The sequence below is a fragment of the Pristiophorus japonicus genome, chromosome 13 (genome assembly GCF_044704955.1).
Source record: "Pristiophorus japonicus isolate sPriJap1 chromosome 13, sPriJap1.hap1, whole genome shotgun sequence".
NCBI lineage: Eukaryota > Metazoa > Chordata > Chondrichthyes > Pristiophoridae > Pristiophorus > Pristiophorus japonicus.
The window spans coordinates 147,816,976-147,838,863 of NC_091989.1; the positions used below are offsets into that span (position 1 = coordinate 147,816,976).

The following is a 21,888-nucleotide window of genomic DNA, read 5'->3' on the forward strand; positions in this document are numbered from 1 at the left end:
TATATTAATGTTTTAAAAGTTTTATTAATTTGGCCTCCAATTTTTTTTAATTTGTAAATCCGAAGTCTTTTTAAAGTTTTAACATTCAGTTAATCCCAAAATGTATCCACTCACCTTTCTCTGCATTAAATTGCATTGTCATCTATTTGTCCAATCCACAACATTCCTGGAGTCACTTATAATCTTTTTCACAGATAAACATGTTGTATAATTGGCAAATTTTGATATTATTCTTTCTATACCCAAAGTCCAAATCATTTATCTAAAATAAGAGCCGCAATGCCCTGAGATACACTAATTGCATCTCTCCAATCTAGAAATACCTGTTAACCATTACATTCAGCTTATCTCCGTTGGCCAACTTTCCATCCAAGCTGTGATTTAGTTCCATATCCAGCCAGTAGTTATTCTTGTAGTATGCCATCTCTCTCAAAAAGCAGATTAAGAGGATGAACAAAATGTTTTGATGATTATTATGTGCATGGGTAATCACACTCTGACTCATTCCAAACAATCTGCGCATTTGTGAAATAAAATCATTATCTATTTAGGTATTTGCTCTGAACGTCTGCAATGACTCATGCCTCGGTGTAAGTGCCAAGATAAGATAGCCAAGAACCTCTGCTGGTGAACCCAGTGGATTTTCCGTGATCAAGTAGAGGATCCCTACTCTGTCTGCCAATAGTGGGTGCTTGTGCCTCTAGGGGCGCATCTAAATTGGCCATCTGTTGAAGAGGCCAGAACATCCAGCTGAAGAGTCCCTGGTCTGGGGAGGGGAGATGACAGACCCTCCCACCAAAGAATAACATATTGCCCTTACAGCCCCCTTGTGTTTTTCTTTCTTTATAAATTCCACCATTTTTCTTTGGGGGGTCCATGCCACAACCACAGTCTGGATCTCCAGGTAGTCCCCTGTTCTGAGTGGTGTGCCTGTACCATCGTTACACTAGGCCACATTGAAGGGTCAGGATGCAAGGACTCTTGATGTAGGGAGTCTCTAACTACTCCTATGTAGGTATTTTGAACAGATAGAAGCTCTTCCCCCCAAAAGAATCTGAGTCCCGGCCTAGTTTACAGCCTTCTTGCATACTCCTGCTGAAGTTACAAAGGGCTATTGATTTTCAGGGCCAAGATATGTGTGCACATATTTTGACAAGAAAGATATAGCGGTACAAAGTATTGCTGGAAATATGGCTGTGTAAAATTCTAGTGGAGTGGCTAATTGCTGGGGCTTTGCTCTCATCGGCAATGCATCATTGACCTGCTATATATAATTAGTCACAGCTGAATGAAAAATCCTTGCATAATCACTGCCTGGAGTGAGAGAAGATTCATTCATGACAACAGTTACAGTGACAGCTACTGGTCAAGCCGACACAATTGCTCAATTAGAGATCTATTAGAACTTTTCTATGAAACCAATATCACCTTAGAATCAAATATTGGCCCCTTTTTTCCAGGATATTCTTGTGACTTGGTTATTTTATATTTATAATCACATTCACCTTTTTCTTCCATTGACCATCTGCTGTTATAATGCAGCAACCCATAAAACCAAATATTCATAGTCAATGAAGCATATTTTAATCACTATTGTAATGTAGGCAAATGTAACAATCAATTTTACAACATTCAGGTCCCACAAACAGCAATGAGATCTGTAAGGTGTTTAATTGAGAGATAATTGTTGGCTAGGTCACCAGGTGAATGTCCCATTTTCTTTTCAAATATTGCCATTGAATACTGTAGGTCCACCTGCACAGGCAGGCAGGATCTCAGTTTAAGGACACAGTTATTTGTACTATCAAAATGGCCGCATTGTCTCTGATTGGCTCTCCATTATCACATGACCTGATTGGTCCCCTTGGAGGTTAAGCCACACCCAGAAGTTTCTCTGCAAGGTGTAACTGGAACCGCTCAGCCCAAGTTCTGACTGACTTTGCAAAATGTAATTCAATCCATTCTGACTTCAGAAGCCAGAGAGGATGAATCTCCAGGGATTGTTAACAGGCTTATTGGGTATGAAGTGAATAGTGACAGTGTCGTGACTTAATAATGCCTTATTCAAAAAAAGCACCTCTGACAATTCAGCATTCCCTCAGTATTGCATTAAAGTATGAGCCTAGATCATGTGCTATAGTCTCTGGAGTGGGACTTAAACCCACAACTTTCTAAATCAAAGGCAACAGTGCTACCATTGAGCCAAGACTAACACTACTATTGTCTCATCTCCTGGTGCTGGTAGATTGTAAATTATTTCAGTTTCTCCACACTTCCAGCAGAATTTATATCATCAAACCAGCAACAATCATACTTTTGTTAGTATCCACTCCACATCACACTAGGCAATGTATTTACTAGCAACTACAAACTAAATTATATTGAAAATTTGGAGTGTTGCAGTTTACAATTTCCAATATAATTAGGCATTAGTGAAGTCACTAAAACTGCTACATTAAAGCATTATTTAACATGACTTCAACTGGGCCTTAATCAGACTTGTGTACAGCACTGGAACATTGGATGAACATTATCTTGAACTTAATTTAGTTTATTCCACCCATTAATTATTTGTTAAATTGCTGTTTATTTTACTGAGTAGCAATGTGTAATGCTTGCTATTAACTCAAATTACTACATGCAAATTAGTGCTATTAGCAGCCCAAGTTGATTTAATGCCAAAAAATCAATGTTGCAGTAAAGGCTAATAAAGCACTAACAATAAGTACATGGAGGACATGAGGTTTATCCCCTTATTCTACAACTTAAAACTGGTCAAAGACACAAAACGGATCATCTTCTGTTGCATACAGATCTGCCATCTTTATGTACCTATCCAGAACAGTCCTATACACCCTCCATTGCAGTATCTAATTATTTCTTAAATAATTGCAGAATTTTCGCCTTCACTCTTTTCCCACAAGTGCATTCGAAATGCTGATCGTTCTCTGTATGAGTCCCTTAGTGAGTCCACCTCTTCTATTGGTTGAAAACGGGAGATTGACATCCCTCCCACCATTCGGAACTCACCCTGCCACACAGCCCTGCCCACTTTCTTGACCGACCGCAGGGCAGCTCGGGGTCACGTGGCTCCTGATTTGAATTTGCTCATATTTGGGGACAACTTTCCTGAATCAGGGTCTCTTCTGGGAACATTGCTAATTTTTTCAACATTTAACAGTTAGCGTCCCAAATGGGACGCTCCCAAAATTCTCCCCCTAAATCTCTTCGGCGCCCTCTCTAAGGCCTTGACATCCTTATTTCCTCTTATCTCACACCTAATAAAAAAAGATGAGGCTCATGGCTCTTACATAGAAATTCCAACACGGAAACAGGTCATTTTGGCACAACTAGTCTGTGCCAAAATTTATCCTCTGTGAGCAAATTATTCTAATCATATTTACCTGCCTGTTTCCATTTCCCTGCAACCCCTTTTCCTTTAGCCACCTATCCAATTTAATCCTGAATGTTGACAATTTATGTCTTAATCACAAACCCACAGCCTTATAACTCTGTATAAAGAATGCTCGCTGTTCAAAATCTTTTCCATTTAATCTCGTTTCTATGGGCCCTCCATTCTTAACCCCTCAAATACTAGAAACAGTCTGCACTGATTTACCCTGTCCCATCCTTTCATAATTTTAAACACTTCTGTCACATTGCACTGTAATCTACATTGTACGCATGAACATTGATCCAATTTTTCAAGTGTTTCTTCATGTTTGTATTTCTCATACCAGGCAGCATCCTAATGAATCGGCATTGTACCCTCTCTAAAACCCCAATATATTTTCTATAGTGTGAAGCTCCATTCTGTACACAGTATTCTGAGATCTTATTAAGGTTTTTAGGCTCATCATTACCAATTCTCCCCCGAATTTTTATTTTTGTGCACGGTCCATTCAAAGTTTCGGGTCTGCGCACAATATCCCATTGAAAAGCCGGTGATCGGCCTGTGCGACATCACCAGACAGCTGTGCAGCCACGCAACTGTGCAGCTGAATGGGAATGTTAATCATTGCATATTGGCTCTGAAATTGTATGATGGCATGCTCTTAGAGTACACTGTCGTATTTCCTTTGAAATCAACCGCAAGTTGGGGATTTTCGCATGCGCGAAATCCGGAACTTTGAGCCTGTTAACGTATGTGTTGACAGGCCATCAACGTGGGCCACAAAAAAGCAATCACTGGCACAGAGTTGGGCTATTTGCCCTCCAACTGGCCAGCAATTGTGTGCAGAAGTCTTATGGATGATGCAAGCAGGCACAGGGCCTGTTTGCATCAGCGCAACATGATATCTAAATCATTAATTAAACATTTTCATATCGTAAATTATACACATACACTGTATGAAATAAGTTTATGCAAATATTGGCTCAGATTAGTTTTACTGATGTATAAAATTATCAAAAAATTAGATTTTTTGTGTGGTTGGAAGAATGAAGGTAATTACGGGGGAAAAAATTGTAAATTGTATAATTATTAGATTTAGGGATTCTGTAGCAGCTCATTAGGAGATTTCTTTTGTAAATGATTAAAATGGAATTCTGCTTTGTGATTGGAGGACCAGGCCCATGTGAGCCCAGGTACGCTTCCCACCGCCTGCGTCTCTGGGATCCATGGGCCATTTTACTGCCCTCTGCCTAGAAAACTGAGACCGCAGATTTACACAGCCTCGCCGCCAGCAGGTTGTTTCATAATTCTTTCATGGGACGCAGGTGTACTCTGGAGCTACCCTTCTGCCTGAAATTTCTAGCCTATTACATAGTATTTACAGCACAGAAACAGGCCATTCGGTCCAACAGGTCCATGCCAATGTTTATGATCCACACGAGCCTCCTCCCACCCGACTTCATCTAACCCCTTCTATGCCTTCTGCCTTGTGTGTTTATCTAGCTTTCCCTAAAATGCTTCCATGCTAGTCGTCTCAACTACTCCTTGTAGTAGTGAGTTTCATATTCTAACCACTCTCTGGGTAAAGGCGTTTCTCCTGAATTCAGTATTAGATTTATTAATGATTATAAGGGGCTAGACTTTCCACTTCATATCACCCATATATCGCCTGAAACAGCCTTTCATCGCCCATTTTGACAAAAAAGTGGAAATTCAGGCTGGAGTATCGCCGAAAAATTATCCCCCTGACTTTTGGCTCACATCGCCGAGCTGATTGCTGAGCTGATCACCCATTCTAACTTTTGGCACATCACCGGGCTGATCGCTCGCCAATAACAGTGCCGGGAAATAGTTGCTTTTTCCAGGCTTTACTCACAGAACTTGGCGCAACAGACGCCATTTTGACGCCATTTTGAATATCGGAGGAAAGGAGGGAGGCTGCAAGAACAAGAGTGCTCTAATAATTTATGAGTTATAAGTGTATTTGACAGATATATCCAGTCAAATTAAACTTATATTATTTATTATAATTATATTTTCATTTATTTTCGTAGAAAGGTCAGTTTAGTAGTTGTAAAGGCATTTATATAAACAGTGAAAGAATGGGGGCTGCATCTTCTCTGCCATTACTTATAAGTGCAGAACTGCTGGCATCTGAGCTTGAGTTAAGTGAAGGGTTAAGCACATACATAAGAACATAAGAAATAGGAGCAGGAGTAGCCCTTCAAGCCTGCTCCGCCATTTAATAAGATCATGGCTGATCTGATCACAGACTCAGCTCCACTTCTCCGCCCGCTTCCCATAACTCCTTCTACCCTTATCGTTGAAGAAACTCTATTTCTGTCTTAAATTTATTCAATGTCCCAGCTTCCACCGCTCTCTGAGGCAGCGAATTCCACAGATTAATAACCCTCTGAGAAAAGAAATTTCTCCTCATCTCAGTTTTAAATGGGTGGCCCCTTATTCTAAGATCATGCCCTCTAGTTCTAGTCTCCCCATCAGTGGAAATATCCTCTCTGCTTCCACCTTGTCAAGCCCCCTCATAATCTTATACGTTTCGATAAGATCACCTCTCATTCTTCTGAATTCCAATGAGTAGAGGCCCACCCTACTCAACTTTTCCTCATAAGTCAACCCCCTCATCCCCGGAATCAACCGAGTGAACCTTCTCTGAACTGCCTCCAAAGCAAATATATCCTTTTGTAAATATGGAAACCAAAACTGCACGCAGTGTTCCAGGTGTGGCCTCACCAATACCCTGTATAACTGTAGCAAGGCTTCCCTGCTTTTATACTCCATCCCCTTTGCAATAAAGGCCGATATACCATTGGCCTTCCTGATCAGTTGCTGTACCTGCATAATATCCTTTTGTGTTTCATGCACAAGTACCCCCAGGTCCCGATGTACTGCGGCACTTTGCAATCTTTCTCCATTTAAATAATTTGATCTTTGTTCTAGCCAAAGTTTTTCTGCCAAAGTGCATGACCTTACACTTTCCAACATTATACTCCATCTGCCAAATTTTTTCCCATTCACTTAGCCTATGTCCTTTTGCAGGTTTTGTGTGTCCTCCTCACACATTGCTTTTCCTCCCATCTTTGTATCGTCAGCAAAATTGGCTACGTTACACTCAGTCCCTTCTTCCAAGTCATTTATATAGATTGTAAATAGTTGGAGTCCCAGCACTGATCCCTGCGGCACTGATTGCCAACCAGAGAATGAACCATTTATCCTGACTCTCTGTTTTCTGTTAGTTAGCCAATCCTCTATCCATGCTAATATATTACCTCCAACCCCGTGAACTTTTATCTTGTGCAGTAACCTTTTATGTGGCAGCTTGTCAAATGCCTTCTGGAAGTCCATATACACCACATCCACTGGTTCCCCTTTATCCACCCTGTTCGTTACATCCTCAAAGAACTCCAGCAAATTTGTCAAACATGACTTCCCCTTCATAAATCCATGCTGACTCTGCCTGACTGAATTTTGCTTTTCCAAATGTCCTGCTACTGCTTCTTTAATAATGGACTCCAACATTTTCCCAACCACAGATGTTAGGCTAACTGGTCTATAGTTTCCTGCTTTTTGTCTGCCTCCTTTTTTTATATAGGGGCGTTACATTTGCAGTTTTCCAATCTGCTGGGACCTCCCCAGAATCCAGGGAATTTTGGTAAATTACAACCAATGCATCCACAATCCCTGCCGCTACTTCTCTTAAGACCCTCGAGTGCAAGCCATCAGGTCCAGGGGATTTATCTGCCTTTAATCCCATTATCTTACTGAGTAGCACCTCCTTAGTGATTGTGATTGTGTTAAGTTCCTCTCCACCTATAGCCCCTTGACTATCCACTGTTGGAATATTGTTAGTGTCCTCTACCGTAAAGACTGATACAGAATATTTGTTCAGAGTTTCTGCCATCGCCATGATCCCCATTACTAATTCCCCGGTCTCGTCCTCTAAGGGACCAACATTTACTTTAGCCACTCTTTTCCATTTTATATACCTATAGAAATTCTTGCTGTCTGTTTTTATATTTTTGCTAGTTTACTTTCATAGTCTATCTTCCCTTTCTTAATCATTTTTTTAGTCGTTCTTTGCTGGCTTTTAAAAGCTTCCCAATCTTCTGACCTCCCACTAGTTTTGGCCACTTTGTATGCCTTTGTTTTTAATTGGATACCATCCTTTATTTCTTTAGTTAGCCACGGATGGCTATCTTTTCTCTTACACCCTTTCCTCCTCACTGGAATATAATTTTCTTGAGAGTTGTGAAATATCTCCTTAAATGTACACCACTGTTCATCAACCATCCTACACTTTAATCTATTTTCCCAGTCCACTTTATCCAACTCTGCCCTCATACATTCATAGTCTCCTTTATTTAAGCTTAGTACGCTGGGGTGAAGGGGTCAATCGTAGAAGTCGCAGAGTAACACGTGGACATATGAGGTGACCTTACAGCCGAAGAACTTACAAGGTTGTGGTCAACCTTACCTGAACCTGTCTGATAACGTGTGCCTTCGGAGGTTGCGCTTCCAAAAGGAGGTCATCGATGAGATTTGTCAGCTCATCAAGGGGGATCTGCAGCCTGCCAGCACCATCAGGACCGCATTTCCCGTTGAGGTAGGTAAAGGTTACTGCGGCACTATCATTCTACGCATCGGGCTCCTTTCAGGCTTCAGCTGGCAACATCTGCCATATCTCGCAGCATGGCACACATTGCCCTTTACGCTCGCAAGATGGATTTTATAAACTTCCCCATGACCAGGGAGGCACAAACCGGGAGGGCTTTGGGGTTCTCGAGAATAGTAAACTTCCCCAAGGTGCAGGGAGCAATAGACTGCAAGCACATCGCCCTGAAATCACCTTTATAGAATGCGGAGGTGTTTCGTAACCGAAAGGGATTTCACTCGCTAAATGTGCAGCTCGTTGTTGACCACAACCAGATTATCATGGCAGTTAATGGTAATTTTCCAGGCAATATCCATGATGCACACATCCTGCGTGAGAGTGCTGTCTCTGACCTGTTTGCCAATCAGCCACAAGGTCATGATTGGATGGTGGAGGATAAAGGATGTGGCCTTGCCAGCTGGCTCATGACCCCCCTACATAACCCCGTTACTGAGACCGAGAAGCATTACAATGAAAGTCACATTGCTACACGTAACAGCGTCGAAAAGACAATTGGATTCCTAAAGCAGCGCTTCAGATGCCTGGACCACTCAGGAGGCAGCCTACAGTACCATCCTGACCAGGTCGCTGAGTTTATTGTGGTGTGCTGCATGTTACATAACCTGGCTAGAAGAAGAGGACAACATTTGCCAGATGGGGCTGCCGTCCACCTCAAGAAGGATTGGAGATGGAAGATGTAGATGACGGTGAGCAGCAGGAGGAGGAGGAGCAGGAGGAGACCGATGAGCACCTCGGGGAGGACATTAAACCTGCCGATGAACCCATGCCCACACGCTCACCCACAAGAGTGGAAAAACCCCGTGGGAGTTACACAGCTGCAAAAGTGTTGCGTGAGCAGCTCATAAATGAACGCTTTGCATGAACTTTCATTGTGGACAGTCAGAGTTACAGTTACGTTTATCGCAAAGCAAAGGTTGCGTTTGCGTTAGCGTTGAGCTACGTTACATCATTGCCTGGTCTGGTCGGCCATTGTTTACATTAATATGTTATCGTGTTATTATAAGAAAATGCACAATTGTAAATTGTAAAATGTAATGAAAAATTTTTACTCAAACAAAATTTAAATTTCAACTGCAACAGGAGCAACCCAAACAACCTAACAACCCACCCACTCACTCACCCTCCCACCCACTCACCCTCCCATCCAACCTCCCCAAACAACATCCCAACAGTAAACAGTAAACCATTAACAGAGAGAACTAGAAACAATATTCACACATCACCTGCGGTCATGTTTCCCTCCCCGTACTCTAGCCCCACTGAGACGTCGCGGGCGTGCAACTGCCAACGGCAAGACTTCCTGCCGTGGTGGGGGAACTGCTGGTGCGATCGCCTGTTGGGGGGCTGTAGGAGGGGAAGGCGAAGCATGGGGACCGCCTTCCGAGTCAGAAGGAATTGCTTCCTCCTGACCTACTTGTGTGCTGGCGTTTGCGGCATCACGTCACGTTCAGGTGCAGCGCTGTGTCCCGCCAACAATGCATGCCGCAAGGCATTGGTGGTGGTGGTCTGCTGAAACATCTGCTCGAGCGTCTGTTGTGACACCCAGGAGAAGGTCTCTGGGAAGTGGAAGAAGGTCTCTGTGAATTCCAGAGACGCCTGGCGATGGTCGCGACTTATCGCGACGGTCTCCTTGCACATTTGAGCCAAGCCATCCATGCGATCGGCCAGGGTACGCTTGTGCTCTACTCACTGACTCGACCTCCGTGGGGTCTGCGAATGCACTAATGCTCGCCTTGGTGTCGACAGTTGCACGCCGCTTGGTCCCGCTGCTTCTTCCGTCGAAAATGCCGACGTAATGGCCACAGGTCCCACAGGTGATTCCACCACATGATGAGGGATGCTAGGGGCATCTTCCTCCAAATCCACTTCCTCCTCTGGCTCTGAGGTATCTTCCTCCTCCTCCTCACCACCCGTGGTGAGGACCACCTGTAACAGAACTGCTGGTGATCTGCACATTTGTGCTGTGGGCCCTGCAAAACACAATTGAGCTTATTGAGTTTATTTTAGCTCTGGGGTACACATTGCAGAGGAGCATCACTACTACAATAAATGAGACCAGGAGACGTTACATAACAATGCATCACATGTTAGTACATATGGTAGCACATCTATGTGGAATTGAGTAACACAGAGTTGTGGAGGCAGGATTAGTCTGAGATAGACAGATTGATTAAGAGGACCGTACATTCGTATATTGTCATGAAACGACGTTACATTACTTTAACACTGCTTGACACATTACTCACGTGACACATCAGAGGGCTCGGCAGATCCACGGGAGGTGGCCGCTTGACTGTGGGTCCCCACCAGAGCTGCAGCACGTTCCTTAATGTCACTCAGCTGCTGTAACGCAGCTGTGCCCCCTCCCGTGTGTGCCTCTGCTGGGCTCGGTTGTTCGATATCTTCCTCTGCAAAATTGGCAAAGTGCATGGCATAAGCTGTATGGTATGTGTACTATCATGGAAAGACAGTTATAACACATATTGGGGATACGAGGTGGTGATTGACACAAACTTATCTCTTTCTACTACAAACTCCATACAATATACAATAGTATACAAAATGTAAAATCTGTACTTACTCTTGCTGACGCAACCAGGCTGTTCCAACACTTGTGGCATTGGTCGGGCCCCTTCGCCTCATTAGATGCCGCCGAGACGACGTCCGGAATCTCGGCCCATATCTTCCTGTATGTCCGGGATGGGGGTTTCCCACTGTCACCCCGGGTTAACTCGCCCCACCTTGCATACACCTCCTGAACGAGGACCTCATTTGCCTCATCTGAGAAGGGCTTGGCCCTTTTGTGGGCCTCCTCCACCATCCGGTGATGATGCTGCTGATATTTTGATAACTTTTACCGGTGGAACTCACGTTTTCGACTACACGCTTTCTAATGTTTTTATCACCTTTTGCTCTCTTAATCCTCTCTTAATCTTAATTCTCTCTTAATCCCCTCGTAATCTTAATCCAAGCACTCTTCTCCTCCTTCCTGCTCTCTCTCTCTCTCTCTCCCACCACAATTGACCTTACTGCGCATGTGTGGATGACCCCTGACCTCCCAAAATGCGTGAAATGCTGTCAACCAGAAAAAAATTTTAAATCTCATGTGCAGAAGAAGCCTGTGGCTAGGGAAGCTTTTGCCTTCCACATCACTGGCCATTCCTTGGGCAGGCGTCACATCGCTGATCTTTTGCATTGCCCATTTGACATCGCTGGCCTATCGCCGAGTGGAAAATCGGCATCCAACAAATGGGCGATGAGCCAGCGATCGGTAAGGCTAGGACATCGAACATTGCTGGAACATCGCCCATTACTTAAGGAAGGATATACTAGCTTTAGAGGGGGTTCAGAGATGATTCACTAGGCTGATTCCGGAGATGAGGGGGTTACCTTATGATGATAGATTGAGTAGATTGGGTCTTTACTCGTTGGAGTTCAGAAGGATGAGGGGTGATCTTATAGAAACATTTAAAATAATGAAAGGGATAGACAAGATAGAGGCAGAGAGGCTGTTTCCACTGGTCGGGGAGACTAGAACTAGGGGGCACAGCCTCAAAATACGGGGGAGCCAATTTAAAACCGAGTTGAGAGGGAATTTCTTCCCCCAGAGGGTTGTGAATCTGTGGAATTCTCTGCCCAAGGAAGCAGTTGAGGCTTGCTCATTGAATGTATTCAAGTCACAGATAGATATATTTTTAACCAATAAGGGAATTAAGGGTTATGGGGAGCGGGCGGGTAAGTGGAGCTGAGTCCACGGCCAGATCAGCCATGATCTTGTTGAATGGCGGAGCAGACTCGAGGGGCTAGATGGCCTACTCCTGTTCCTAATTCTTATGTTCTTATGTTCTTATGATAGACAGCAAAGTGGAAAGTCGCCCATGGTATTTATGGCCCCTAGTTCTGGTCTCTCCTGCAAGTGGATAAATTTTTTCTAAGTCTACCCTATCAAACCCCCTTTCATAATCTTAAAGACCTCTATCAGATCATCCCTCAGTCTTTTTTCTAGAGAAAAGAGCCCCAGTCCATCCAATCTTTCCTGCTAGGTATAACCTCTCAGTTCTGGTATCATTATAGTAAATCTTGTTTGCACCTTCTCCAATGCCTCTATATCCTTGTAATAATGTGGAGACCAGAACTGTTCCCAGTACTAAAAGTATGGCCTAACCAAGGTTCTATACAAGTTTAACATAACTTCTTTTTCAGTTCGATCCCTCTAGAAATGAACCCCATGCTTTGTTTGCTTTATTTATGGCCTTCGTAACCTGCATCATTTCTTTTAGTCTCTATCCGTAGATTCCTCTACTCCTCTACCCCATTTAGAGACTTATTTTCCAAGGAGTTTGTGGCCACCTTGTGGTTCCTACCAAAATGTACCACCTTACACTTATCTATGTTGAATTTTATTTGCCAATTACACACCCCCTCTACAAGTTTGTTCATGTCTTCCTGTATTTTGTCGCAGTCCTCTTCTGTATTATCTACATGGCTAATTCTGATTCCCGAGAATGTAAATAGTGAACAACAGTGGTCCCAGCACTGACCCCTGTGGCACACCACTTCCCACTTTTTGCAAGTATGAGTCCAATCTTTAAGGCTTACCCTCTGTTTTCTGTTTTGTAGCCTACTAGCTATCCATTCTGCCACTTGTCCCCTGACTCCTCATGTTCTGACTTGGCTTTTATAGTCTATACCTCTTCAGATTAAAACATATAATTCCAATAACTTATCAATTTGAGATGTTGCTTTTTAAGTCTTTTGAACTTGTACCCACCAGCCCCCACCACCACCATCATCATCATCAAGGCAGTCCCTCGGAATCGAGGAAGACTTGCTTCCACTCTAAAAGTGAGTTCTCAGGTGACTGTACAGTCCAATACGGGAATTACAGTCTCTGTCACAGGTGGGACAGACAGTGGTTGACGGAAAATGTGGGTGGGGAGTCTGGTTTGCCACACGCTCCTTCCGCTGTCTGCACTTGATTTCTGTATGCTCTCCGCAATGAGACTTGGGGTGCTCAATGCCCTCCCGGATGCTCTTCCTCTACTTTGGGCAGTCTTGGACAAGGGATTCCCAGGTTCTGGTGGGGATGTTACACTTTATCAAGGAAGCTTTGAGGATGTCCTTGAAACGTTTCCCCTGCCCACCTGGGGCACGAGTGCCCTGTAGGAGTTCCGAGTAGAGCGCTTGCTTTGGGTGTCTCGTGTTGGGCATGCAGATGAAGTGGCCCACCCAACAGAGCTGGTCGAGTGTGGTCAGTGCTTCGATGCTGGGGATGTTGGCCTGAGCAAGAACACTGACGTTGGTGCGTCTATCCTCCCAGGGGATTTGCAGGGTCTTGCGGAGGCAGCGCTGATGGTACTTCTCCAGCGCTTTGAGGTGTCCACCACCGCCACCCACCGGCCAAAGACCTCTGTTCTTTCATAGCACTGAGGATACTTCAATTAAACTAATACATTTTTAACCAAAGATCTTCGGCCGAAATTTGCGATGAGAATGATGGTGAGGCTATCAGCGCTCACCGTTATAATGGAGGGATTCTGGAGTATGCAGATGTGCAGTTACACGTGGAAACCAGAAGTTGCTATCAGAGATACCCTGCTCCTCTACAAACAGTGCTTGTTGTAGTCCTTGTCGATAGACCTGATATTGAAATGACTGCAACGGCATGAACTTGATGTACTTGCCCACTAATTACGCACTAAAAATGTCTGAAAAAGTTAGGGCTGGTGCATTCGGGAGTCTGGTTTGCCACACGCTCCTTCCGCTGCCTGCACTTGATTTCTGTATGCTCTCCGCAACGAGACTTGGGGTGCTCAATGCCCTCCCGGATGCTCTTCCTCTACTTTGGGCAGTCTTGGACAAGGGATTCCCAGGTGCTGGTGGGGATGTTACACTTTATCAAGGAAGCTTTGAGGATGTCCTTGAAACGTTTCCCCTGCCCACCTGGGGCACGAGTGCCCTGTAGGAGTTCCGAGTAGAGCGCTTGCTTTGGGTGTCTCGTGTTGGGCATGCAGATGAAGTGGCCCACCCAACAGTGGAGAATCTGGTTTGCCACTCGCCCCTTCCGCTGCCTGCGCTTGATTTCTGCATGCCCTCGGCGATGAGACTCGAGGTGCTCAGCGCCCTCCCGGATGCTCTTCCTCCACTTAGGGCGATCTTTGGCCAGGAGTCTCGTGTCGGGCATGCAGTCGAAGTGGCCCGTCCAACGGAGCTGGTCAAGTGTGGTCAATGCATCGATGCTGGGGATGTTGGCCTGATCGAGAACACTGGCATTGGTGCATCTATCCTCCCAATTAATTTTCAGGATCTTGCGGAGGCAGCGTTGGTAGTATTTCTCCAGCGCTTTGAGGTATCTACTGTATATGGTCCATGTCTCCTAGCCATATAGGAGGGCGGGTATCACTACAGCCCTGTAGACCATAAGCTTGGTGCCAGATTTGAGGTCCTGGTCTTTGAACACTCTCTTCCTCAGGTGACAGAAGGCGCGCTGGCGTACTGGAGGCGGTGTTGAACCTCGTCATCGATGTCTGCCCTTGCTGATAGTAGGCTCCTGAGGTATGGAAAATGATCCACCTTGTCCAAGGCCGCGCCATGAATTTTCATGACCGGGGGGCAGTGCTGTGTGGCGAGGTCAGGTTGGTGGAGGACTTTTATCTTACGAATGTTTAGTATAAGGTCCATGCTTTCGTACACCTCAGTGAAGGTGTTGACGATGGCTTGGAGTTCAGCCTCTGTGCGCAGACGCAAGCATTGTCTGCGTACTGTAGTTCGATGACAGTGGGAGTTTATGGACAGCGAGAGTGTCCTGGATTTCCACATCTGCAGGAATTGTCTCTGCCTTGAATTACTCCAGCTCAGTCGTTGAATTGATTGTGAGCTAGAGACACTCCAACACGTTAGAGAGGGGTGGAAGTTCTGGATAGTTTTCTCCAGAGTGCAGTCACACCTCAGAGGAAAGCACTGGGGCAGGAAGGAGAGAGCGTGACCTTTAGTCAGCAGGGTATGGGCAAAGAAGCGGAGATAGAGAAGGAAATCCCTCAGACACTGGTCATATCCAACAGACAGTGTACTTTTTAAATATAGAAACATAGAAAATAGGAGCAGTAGTAGGCCATTCAGCTCTTCGAGCCTGCACCACATTCAATATGATCATGGCTGATCCTCTATCTCAACACCATATTCCTGCTTTTTCTCCATACCCCTTGATGCCTTTTGTGTCTTGAAATCTATCTATCTCCCTCTTAAATATATTCAGTGACTTGGCCTCCACTGCCTTCTGTGGTAGAGAATTCCACAGGTTCACGACCCTCTGAGTGAAAACATTTCTCCTCATCTCGGTCCTAAATTTCCTTCCCCGTATCCTGCAACTGTGACCCCCTTGTTCTAGACTTCCCAGCCAGGGGAAACAGCCTTCGGGCATCCAGTCTGTCCAACCACATCAGAATTTTATATGTTTCAATGAGATCCCCTCTCATTCTTCTAAACTCTAGTGAATACAGGCCTAGTCAACCCAATCTCTCCTCATTCGACAGTCCTGCCATCTCAGGAATCAGTCTGGTGAACCTTCGCTGAACTCCCTCTATGACAAGTATATAATTTCTTAGGTAAGGAGACCAAAACTGCACACAATACTCCAGGTGCGGTCTCACCAAGGCCCTGTATAACTGTAGTAAGACATTCTTGCACCTGTACTCAAATCCTCTTGCAATGAAGGCCAACATACCATTTGCCTTCCTAACTGCTTGCTGCACCTGCACGTTTGCTTTCAATGACTGCTGTACAAGGACACCCAGGTCTCTTTGTACATCGACATTTCCCAAGCTATCACCATTTAAATAATACTTTGTCTTTATGTTTTTCCTGCCAAAGTGGATAACTTCACATTTATCCACGTTATATTGCATCTGCCATGTGTTTGCCCACTCACTCAACCTATATAAATCGCCTTGCAACGTCTTTGCATCCTCCTCACAACTCACAATCCCACCAAGTTTTGTGTCGTCAGCAAACTTGGAAATATTACATTTGGTTCCCTCACCCAAATCATTTATATATGTTGTGAATAGCTGGGGCCCAAGCACTGATCCCTGTGAGGATAAGGATGAAGGCTGCAGGGAGGATGGCCAGAATGCTAACCATGGAGCGGGAGGCAGTCAAAGTTGAGGAAGGAGCTGAATAGAAAGGTTGTAGTCATAGGATAGTCAATAATTAGGGGGATATATAGCGTCCTCGGCAGCCGCGACCAAGAGTCAATGAGCGTGCTGCAAGGGTAAAGGATATCTCTGAGAAACTGGAGAGGAACTCTAAACAGAGGGGGAAGATGCAGCTGTTGAGATTCATGTGGGACCAATGACTTAAGAGGAAAAGGGAGGAGGTCTTGTTAAGGGAATATCAGAAGTTAGAAACTAAATTAAAAAATAAGATCTCACGGGTGATAATCTCGGGATTACTACCTGAGTCACATGCTAATTGGCATAGGGGTAGACAGATCAGGAAGGTGAATGTGTAGCTGAAAGAGTGGTGTGGGAAGGAGGGGTTCCGTTTCATAATACACAGGCACCAGCACTGGGTTGGAAGGTGCTGCATGCTGGGACGGGCTTCACCTGACCCGGAATGGGAACAATGCCCTCGGGGAAGGATAAATTGGACTATGGATAGGACTTTAAATTAGCAAGACAGGGGGGAGGGATCTAGTGAAAATAACAAACCTGAAGGTAAAAGAAATAGGAGATGAAAGTAAAGATCAGACCAAGGTAAAGAATAAGGGTAACATAAATGGTCAGGCAACAGACATAGTCACAGGACATAAGTATAATATGATTGTTAAAAATAAAGTGAGGGGTACAATTAATAAAAACAAATTAAATCGCCTGTACAGCAAGTGCACGACATGTGAAACAAAATGACGGAACTGGAGGCAATAATTCATAGCAAGAGCATGGTGTATTAGGGAAAACTGTATCATGGCTTAATAAAGAACAGAAATAAAAACAGAAAATGCTGGAAATCCTCAGCAAACCAGGCAGTATCTGAGGAGAGAGAAACAGAGTTATTGGGGGAATTTCCCGGGGGGTCAGTGGGCCGATCGGTGGTGGGTCGGATGGGAAAGTGTTTTTTTACAGCGATTCGGGACAGGTGGGGGAGGCAATTAAAATAATTAGTGGCTTGTTTACATCCACAATGCTTTTATCCCAGCTTTTCAATTTGACAGGTCACCCACCGGTTTCCCACAGTTCCCAGACCTCGTCTGTGAAGCTGAGGCAGGAGGTAACTTACCATTGTTTCAGCTGCTTAGTTGACGGCTTCAAATGTCAAGTCAAAGCTCCCAGCTGGTGGAGAAATGTTCCGTTAGCCACTAGCTTCTCTAAACTGCATTTCCACCACAGATTCAGAATGCTGCAAGTCTTTACACAAGTCGCCATCCAATCTGACCTCATTACCTCACCCACCATTGTCAAATCGCTTCTGTCATCTCTACTTCACCTGCCATCTATTCCATCAGCATCGGTGCACTTTATACTCTCTCAGCTTATAGAATCATAGAATGGTTACAGAACGGAAGGAGGCCATTTGGCCCGTCGAGCCCGTGCCGGTTCTCTGCAAGAGAACTTCAGCTAGTCCTACTCCCCCACCCTTTCACCGTAGTCCTGCACATTTTTTCTTTTGAAAGCCATTATTGAATCTGCCTCCACCATTCTTTCAGGCCGCGCATTCCAGATCCTAACCATTCGCTGCATAAAGAAGTTTTTTCTTATGTCGCCTTTGGTTCTTTTGCCAATCACCTTAAATCTGTGTCCACTGGTTCTCGACCCTTCTGCCAATGGGAACAGTTTCTCCCTGTCTACTCTGTCCAGACTCTCATGATTTTGAACACCTCTATCAAGTCTCCTCTCACTCTTCTCTGCTCTAAGGTGAACAACCCCAGCTTCTCCAGTCCATTCACATAACTGAAGTCCCTCATCCCTGGAATCATTCTCATAAATCTTTTCTGCATCCTCTCTAAGGCTTTCACATCCTTCCTAAAGTGTAGTGCCTAGAATTGGACACAATACTCCAGCTAAGGCCAAACCAGTGTGTTCTAAAGGTTCATCATAAGTTCCACACTTATGTACTCTATACCTCTATTCATGAAGCCCAGGATCCCGTAAACTTTTTTAACTGCTTTCTCAACCTGCCCTGCCACCTTCAACAATTTGTACACATGTGCCCCTAGGTCTCTCTGTTCATGCATCCCCTTTAGAATTGTACTCTTCCGTTTATACTTCCTCTACCAAAATGTATCAATTCGCACTTTTCTGCATTAAATTTCATCTGGCACATGTCCACCCATTCCACCAGCCTGTCCATGTCCTCTTGAAGTCTATCACTGTTCTCCTCACTATTCACTGTACTTCCAAGTTTTGTGTCATCTGCAACTTTTGAAATTGTGCCCTATACATCCACTTCCAAAATATTAATATATATCAAGAAAAACAGTGGTCCTAGTACAGATCTTGGGGAACACCACTGTATCTTCCTGCAGACCGAAAATCAACCATTCACCACTACTCTCTGTTTCCTGTCACTTGGCCAATTTCATATCCATGCTGCTGGAAAACCTATTATCTGGCACTTTGTTGAATGCCTTTTGGAAATCCATGTACACCACGTGAACCACATTGCCCTCATCAACCCTCTCTGTTACCTCATCAAAAAACTCGATCACGTTGGCTAAACAAAATTTGCCTTTAACAAATCCGTGTTGGCTTTCCTTAATTAATCCACACTTGTTCAAGTGACTGTTCATTTTGTCCCAGATTATCATTTCCAAAAGCTTCCCCACTAAGGTTAAACTGACTGGCCTGGAGTTGCTGGGTTTATCCTTACACCCTTTTTTGAACAAGGGTGTAACATTTGCAATTCTCTAGTCCTTTGGCACCACCCCCATTTCTAAGGAGGATTGGAAGATTATTGATATGTATGTAAACCTGTAATTACCATGTCTAACCACCAAAGGGCTTATCCCCTGGAGTCCCAAAGAATCCCACAATCCCTTGGGAGCACCTGTATATAAGGAGGCCTCACAGGCTGGAGAGACACTCTGAGATCTGTAATAAAGGACTACGGTCACATTTACTTTGAGCTTGCAGTATCTAGTCTGACTCTTTATCCAAAGCTTAACAACTGGCGATGAGATACAGATGACAAACCCCAACGCAACAATGCAGAGAACTGCGGGCATCCTGGAGAAATTTTCAGAAGGAGATGATTGGGAAACCTTCGTGGAACAACTTGACCAATACTTCATGGCCAATGAGCTGGAAGGAGAAGGGAATGCTGCCAAACGTAGGGCGATCCTCCTCACCGTTTGCGGGGCACCAACATATGGCATCATGAAAAACCTGCTTGCTCCAGCAAAACCCACAAACAAGTCGTACGATGAGTTGTGCACACTGGTCCGGGAGCATCTGAACCCAAAGGAAAGCGTTTTGATGGCAAGGTATCGGTTCTACACGTACAAGAGGTCTGAAGGCCAGGAAGTGGCTAGCTACATCGCCTTGCAGGAGATTGCGAATTTGGAGGACACTTGGAGCATATGCTCAGGGACTTCTTTGTACTTGGCATTGGCCATGAAGTAATACTTCGCAAACTTTTGACAGTAGAGATCCCAACCTTAAGTAAAGCCATAGCGATAGCCCAGGCGTTTATCTCCACCAGTGACAATACCAAACAAATTTCCCAGCACACTAGTGCAGCTGCAAGTACTGTGAACAAAGTAACATTGTTTTCGAATCGAAATGTACATGGCAGGACTTACACGTCTGTAGCTGCACATCCACAGATGACTCAGAGTCCGCCATCAAGGGTGGTGAATACAAGACAATTGTTGGCGCTGCAGGGGTGATCATCGATTCCATTCATGCCGCTTCAAAGGATACGTTTGCAAGGGCTGTGGAACAATGGGACATCTCCAATGTATGTGCAGGCTGCAAACCCTGCTAATCCTGCAAACCACCATGTTGCAGAGGAGGACAGATCCACGGTGGATCATGATGAACCAGAGCGACCAAGGAGGCAGAGGTATATGGGGTGCACATGTTTACCACAAAGTGTTCCCCGATAATGCTGAAGGTTGAATTAAATGGATTCCCAGTATCCATGGAGCTGGACACGGGTGCAAGCCAATCCATAATGAGTAAAAAGACTTTCGATAAATTGTGGTGCAACAAGGCTTCAAGGCCAGTCCTTACTCCCATTCATACCAAACTTAGAACGTACACAAAGGAACTGATTCCCGTAATTGGCAGTCCTACCTACGATGGAGCGGAGCACGATTTACCACTCTGGGTGGTTACAGGCGATGGCCCCATGCTGTTCGGCAGGAGCTGGCTCGGAAAGATACGCTGGAACTGGGACGACATCCTAGCGCTTTCGTCCGTCGACGACGCATCATGTGCCCAGGTCCTAAGCAAGTTCCCCTCGCTGTTCGAACCAGGCATCGCAAAGTTCCAAGGAGCAAAAGTGTAGATCCATTTGATTCCGGGGGCGCGACCCATCCTTCACAAGGCGAGAGCGGTACCTTACATGATGAGAAAGAGGGTGGCAGTCGAGCTGGACAGGCTGCAATGAGAGGGCATCATTTCGCCGATCGAATTCAATGAGTGGGCCAATCTGATTGTTCCAGTCCTCAAGGGAGACAGCTACGTCAGAATCTGTGGTGATTACAAAGTAACTATCAATCGTTTCTCACTGCAGGATCAATACCCACTACCAAAAGCAGATGATCTATTTGCGACGTTGGCGGGAGGGAAAACGTTCACGAAGCTGGACTTGACCTCAGCCTACATGATGCAGGAGCTGGAGGAATCTTCGAAAGGCCTCACCTGCATCAACACTCACAAACGTCTTTTCATTTAGAACAGATGCTGTTTGGGATTCGATTGGCCGTGGCGATAGTTCAGAGGAGCATGGAAAGCTTGCTGAAGTCGATCCCACGCACCGTGGTCTTCCAGGACGACATCTTGGTTACAGGTCGGGACACCGTCGAGCACCTGAAGAACCTGGAGGAGGTTCTTAATCGGCTTAATTGTGTGGGGCTCAGGCTAAAATGCTCGAAGTGCATTTTCCTGGCAACTGAAGTGGATTCCTGGGGAGAAGAATTGCAGCGAACGGCATCAGACCCACCGATTCGAAGACGGAGGCAATCAAAAACGCACCGAGACCGCAGAACGGGATGGAGCTGCGGTCGTTTCTAGGACTCCTGAACTATTTTGCTAATCTCTTACTGGGTCTTAGCACAGATCCCTGCACTCTTTACTGCATAAAGGAGATGAATGGGTATGGGGTAAAAGCCAAGAAAATGTCTTTGAGAAAGTTAGGAAGCTGCTATGTTCAAACAAATTGCTTGTGTTGTACGATCCATGTAAACGTTTAGTACTAGCATGTGGTGTGTCGTCGTACGGGGTCGGATGTGTTTTGCAACAAGCTAATGAACTTTTGGCAAATTGCAACTGGTTGCTTATGCATCCAGGTCTGTCTAAGGCCGAGAGAGCCTACAGAATGATTGATAAAGAAGCGTTAGCGTGTGTTTACGGGGTAAAGAAAATGCATCAATATCTGTTCGGGCTCAAATTTGATTTGGAAACTGACCATAAGCCGCTTATATCCCTCTTTTCTGAAAATAAGGGGATAAATATGAATGCATCAGCCCACATCCAGAGATGGGCGCTCACGCCATCCACCACAGGCCAGGCACAGAAAACTGTGTCGATGCTCTCAGTAGGCTACCACTGCCCACCACCGGGGTGGAGATGGCACTGCCTGC

At 45.0% G+C, this 21,888-nt stretch overlaps 1 protein-coding gene across 1 annotated transcript in view; it reads right to left on the reverse strand.

The window, feature by feature from the left end:
• The window catches only part of slc7a9 (solute carrier family 7 member 9), a 97,646-nt gene that overhangs the window by 45,888 nt on the left and 29,870 nt on the right, over nt 1–21,888 (reverse strand). The gene's annotated exons all lie outside the window — the stretch shown is intronic.